Source organism: Marmota monax, unplaced genomic scaffold (assembly GCF_021218885.2).
Source record: "Marmota monax isolate L192 unplaced genomic scaffold, Marmota_monax_Labrador192_F-V1.1 WCK01_AAM20220418_F8-fsc00158, whole genome shotgun sequence".
NCBI lineage: Eukaryota > Metazoa > Chordata > Mammalia > Rodentia > Sciuridae > Marmota > Marmota monax.
In genome coordinates this window covers 4,190,454-4,196,453 of record NW_026694092.1, presented here as the reverse complement: position 1 = coordinate 4,196,453, position 6,000 = coordinate 4,190,454, and positions in this window count along the sequence as shown.

Here is a 6,000-nt window from a genome sequence, read left to right as displayed (position 1 = left end):
TTTGAAATGCACTGCTGTAGAAGGAAGTCTCAGTTGGCCAACATGATCCACACACATAGAGCTTCCCATAGGCTCAGTTGCAAAATATGGACAGATCCCCGGGGGTCACCAGACAGGCAAAGAAAACCTCTAACATGAACCCCAAGACCAAAGCGAAAAGATGAACAGAGGGTATACTGAGGAATGTAAACCACACACACACACACACACACACACACAAACGCATGCACAAGCACGCGCGCGAGCGAGCGCGCGCACACACACACACCCCTAATAACCTATCAATAATGTCCCAGAAGAGACTTTTGTTGTTGTTGTTGTTTGCAGAGCTATGATGAAACCCAGGGCGTCACGCAAGCCTCTACCACTGAACCCCAGCCCTAGCCCCAGCCCCAGGAGGTTTTATTTGAATTTTGATAAAAAGAATCACTCAAGGAAAAAAACGGATGTTTTAGAGAATAAAAATTCAACTATTGGAAACTAAACATATGATGGCAGAAACAAAAAAATTAAGTAGAAGAGTTGGGAAGTTGGGAACATTTCCCAGGAAACAGAGGAAAGAAAAAGAGATTAAAAATAGAGAAAAAAAAGGGTTTTTTTTTTAAAAAGATTAGTCCAAAAGTGTAAATAAAAGGAGTTGTAGAAAGAATAGAGAAACTGAGGAAAGCAATTGCAAAAAAATAATTTCAAAAAAATTCCCACCAGGCGCGGTGGCACAAGCCTGTAATCCCAGCGGCTTGGGAGGCTGAAGCAGGAGGATCACAGGTTCAAAGCCAGACTCAGCAACTTAGGGAGGCCCTAAGCAACTCATTGAGACCTTGTCTCTAAATAAAACATAAGAAGGGCTGGGGTGTGGCTCAGTGGTTAAGCACCCCTGGGTTCAATCCCTGGTACCAAAAAAAAAAAAAAGAAAAATAGAAAATTCCTCCATACCTGAAGGATGAGAGTTTATAGATTGAAAAGACCATCAAGTACCTAATGCAATGCATAAAAACAGACTTACTTAAATGAATATCATCATGAATTTTGGGGACAAAGATCCTAAAACCTTCTAAAAAGAAACCGCAAAGAGGAAAGAATCAGCATAACTTTGAACTTCTGGGCTGGGGCTGGGGCTCAGTGGTAGAGTGCTCTCCTAGCATGTTTTTTTTTTTTTTTTTAATTTTTGATATTTATTGTTTAGTTTTCGGCGGACACAACATCTTTGTTTGTATGTGGTGCTGAGGATCAAACCCGGGCCGCACGCGTGCCAGGCGAGCGCGCTACCGCTTGAGCCACATCCCCAGCCCCTCCTAGCATGTTTAAAGCCCTGGGTTCGATCCTCAGCACCACATAGAAATAAATAAGTGAAATAAAGGTATTGTGTCCATCCACAACTAATATATATATATATATATTTTTTTTTAATATCCATGGACTTCTCAACAGCAACCCTGGAATTTGGGAGAAAATAGAAAAATGCCTTCAAAATTATCAAAAGAAAATGACCCAACTTAAAATTCTGTACCCAGCCAAACTATTAAGGTGTGTGTAGAAACTATTTCTCTGAGGAAAATATGGGATGGAGGAAAATGGAGATGCTCCCCAAAATAGAGCCTGAGAGAATCCCCACGATGAACAGGGGAGGTCCCAGAATGACAGCTGTGTCCCAGTCACTGGAAGCAACCAGTGTCAACCGGTGCTAGTCACAAGCCTCTTGGTAAGCTGTGTGTCTCCCATACTACAAAGGGACAAGGATCATCCGATTTGCAACTCTTTCGTCATGGTTTCCAATTATCTCTAAGTCTCCCAGTGTCCAAACACAGACAGCATCGTGTGAAGAACAGAAATTGGTGACCGGCCATGGTCTGTGCTTTATTGAACAGGAACTTGCCAGAGTTTAGTTAGATATTGTTGATTCTGGGGTATTTACTTATTTATTGCAGTACTGAGAATTGAACCCAGGGGAGCTCCACCACTGTGCTCCATCCCAGGCCCATTTTAATTTGAGACAGGGTCTTGCCAAGTTGCTGAGGCTGGTCTTCAGCTTGCGATCCTCCTGCCTTAGCCTCCCGAGTGGCTGAGATTATATTCAACCCCTTTTCAGGGTGTCAAATGTAGGCCTTATCAGGATAGAAAAAAAAAAGTAAGAAGTTCTATCTATAGGCCAAAAATAATTGCACCAAAAAAAAAAAAAATCCATCCTGTTGCTCCATGACATGATCAAGAGTCTGCGAAAGGAGGATGGGGCTTTGGGTGTCACCCTGGTTTCTGCTACTTGCCCATATGCCCAAGGCCCATTATGAGCAGTAGCCAGCCCTAGCCATCACAGTGACCTCCTCCTGCAAAGCCCCTCTCCAACTTCTCCACCCCACTCCTAGGGTGTCGTCTCCATCAGACCAGGGGTTATGCCCAGGCTGAACCCATGCCCAAGCCGGCAGCCCACCTTGTGCTCCCTAACTCAAGCACCCTTCTCCCAGCATCCCACCACTGCTCACTGACCATCTTCCCCTGGACTGTGGCCAAGGGAGGCGAAGAACGTTCATGGTCCATCTTTTGAATCCAAGCACCTAGCGCAGAATCTGGCATGGAACAGTGAGCAATAAATACTTGCAGACTGAATGAATAAATGAAGGAATACATTAAAGAAATGCAGGAAGGAATATGACCCAGGGGATTTAGTAAATGCCACATGAATTTATTGTGTCATGTGACTGCCCAAAAAAAAATTGCTAATTCCCAAGGCTGATACTGTCCACTGAAGTGCATCGACGATTTTACAACTTTAATTTCTCTCTTACTCTTTAGGATAAAAACTATACATAAAGTCGTAAAGCAAATATTAACTGAGATTAATTTCTTTTTTTATTTGCAGACTAAATCAATGGCACTAGTGTCCGTGGATGATTGCTATGCAGATTGCCACGCATGAAAGCCCTTAACCTGGCCCAGATGACTGAGGGTCATGGTCATAGGGGCCACTTGCAGGACACCTTCAGTAGCAGCATATTGTGATTTGGTGAGCTTTCAGGTCCCTAGGGATACGGACTTACCGATCATGTGACCTAGTTTTAATTTAACTCCCAAATGAACTCTAGGGCTTAAAAAGATTCCTGCAAAGAAGCCATGTGTTAAAAATAATACTAATAATACCAGCACCCCCGCAGGGCATGATGGCGCAAGCCTGTAATCCCAGCAGCTTGGGAGGCTGAGGCAGGAGAATCGCGAGTTCAAAGTCAGCCTCAGCAACAACGAGGCCCTAAGCAACTCAGTGAGACCCCATCTCTAAATAAAATACAAAATAGGGCTGGGGATGGGGCTCAGTGGCTGAGTGTCCTTGAGTTCAATCCCTGGTGTCCCCAAAAATAATACCAATAACACCAGAACCGCAGAACAAGATGGAGACAGAGTAGCTGTGTTGTCTAGTATGAGTTCTTTGTCAGTCACATTATGAGGCAAAAAAAACCAACCATAATCTAATCAGATCCGAAATGAAGTCAGCCCTCAAATGGAAAAAAATCAAGAGACAATGTGAAACACTAGCTTCCCATCACCACCATTTTAATGACGGGCCTGGCCTAGAATGTCCATGGTGTACTGGGACTAGTTCATGAAGAGGAGAAACTTCCAGAAACTGTCTTTAACCAGAAATAAATACATCAGATTACAAGGGAAGCCAATGACGTTGAAATCATTACCAAGCAATTAAAACAAATTTAGGATATAGAAATTTATGGGCTTCTTTATTAAATCATTAAATAACAAGGTCCTGTGGCAGGTTTAATAACTACAATCGTTTCATAGTGTTGATGAGCATTAATGATATTCCAAGACGTCTACGACACGGCAATGTGATTTCAATTGGGGACAAAGTCACAAGTAGGGCTAACAGTAGAGTGCTTTGTTGCCTGCATTCATAATTGAACGAAATGCTAAATGTCTGGGAGAGCCAATTGAAATGAAGATATCCTTTCTCCCTACCAAACTCCTGGACCCCAGGAGCTCTATCCGAACCTCAGTTTGAGTTCCTGGTTTACCATAAAGTAGAGGCTATTGGTTGTTAGAGTCTGTAAACAAGTCAAAAATAACACCTGGCATTTTGCCAGGGGAATGTTAGAGTTCGTAAACAAGTCTGGATGGTGCCTGGCAAGATGCCAGAGGGAGTGGTTTGAGAAGTAACAAAAGCGAGCCATTAAGTGTGGAGATTCCTTATTGGTTGACTGATGTATCTAGTTTATGCTAATTAGATAAGCTGTGTGGAATGTATAAATACTGCCCCTGTCCTGCAATAAATGGCTCCTACTCCTGCTGTATCAACGTACACAAGTTGTTCGTCACCCCCCCCCCCCGGGTTATTTTGCTGCAGCCGGACTGCGGCAGATGGTGGCCCATTACGGGGAGCCCCGGGACACTGGGGGTAAGTGACAAAAAAAAGCTGCCTGTCCATAGATAGGACGGGAGCAAATCTGCTCGTCCCTAGGCAGATAGGGCGAGAGGAAAAATGGCCATTTCGAGAAAATGGAGAAGATTGATACAGTATGTTTGTGTCTTGTTTTGTCTCAGTGTATTGTATTGTCTTTGTGATGAAAATATGGAAGGGGTGAGAAGTAAATTACTAAGGGAAGAAGGCACCCCAGTGGAACCAAGAATAGTTAGGGCATGTGTCGATAAGAGCCCAGGAACTCTAGTCAGAAAGAAAAAGAAAGTTCAGAAGAAGAAGGATTATCAGGAAAAAAGTTGCAGCAAAAGGCTATTACTAAATACTTTTCGTTACCGGAGGGTGCGTGAAGCGGAGAGGCGGCTGCCGAGTGTGCAAGCCGGTCACAGCGCAGCAAGGAGTTTCCAAGAGGCGGTGGCGACTGGCCCTTCCCCGCCTCCTGGCCGGGGAGCTGGCTCTTCCACTGCCAGAGCCCAAATCTAGACCTGACCTGGAGGCACAGTCTCGCAGGCTCTTGCTCCCTGTGCCTGGAAGCAGTTTGAGTCCGGGACACTCCCCAGGGCCATCTGGGGCTGCCCAGGCACTACAGCCAGCAGAAGACGCTACTGATGTCCCTGATGTTTGGTCGTTTTCAATGCCAATAACTAAACTACAATGGTTCTCCCACACCTGGAAGCTAATGAGTAATGAGCACTATTAAGGCCTATTTCAAATGTAAAAAAACCTTGAGATAATGTACTAAATTGTTCAGAAGGTTGTTTTCTTAGTGGAATGCTACAGGATTTTCTTTACCATCTTTGCAAGAGTTCCTGCCTTCGTCCCAGTGCCAGTGAGGACGAGGATGGAAAAATTTCCCGTGTTGCTGAGAACCGGACTGAGATTTCAGCTGAGAACCGGACGAGACTTCGGATTAAGCTAGCTGCCTGCAGAACTTACCTGGACTGTGATTTAAGCTAGCTGCCTGCAGAACTTACCTGGACTGTGATTTACCTGGACTGTGAGTTAATCTATTGAGACACTGCTTTACCTGGACTGAGACAACAAACTGTAATCTATAACAAATTGTAACTCGGTATCTTTGCTAACAGTGTCATTGCTGGTATAATTTTTCCAAGGGCTTCTTGCATGGAGCCATCAAGTGGCTTGGTATTGTGGCATTTTGTATCCTCCCTTTCTGTTTGTAGCAGGTTATTTATGGTGTTTCTGTAAAAACCACTATGGTCGTTATTTAAATTAAACAAAAGGGGGAAATGTTAGAGTCTGTAAACAAGTCAAAAATAACACCTGGCCTTTTGCCAGGGGAATGTTAGAGTTCATAAACAAGTCGGGATGGCGCCTGGCATTTTGCAGGGGGAGTGGTTTGTGAGGTGGCGCCAGCGAGCCATTAAGTGTGGAGATTCCATATTGGTTGACTGCTGTATCTAGTTTATGCTAATTAGATAAGCTCTGTGGAATGTATAAATACTGCTCCTGTCCTGCAATAAACGGCTCCTACTCCTGCTGTATCAACGTTCACAAGTTGTTCGTCACCCCCCGGTTATTTTGCTGCAGCCGGACTGCGGCAATTGGTCCTGTCCTCCAGG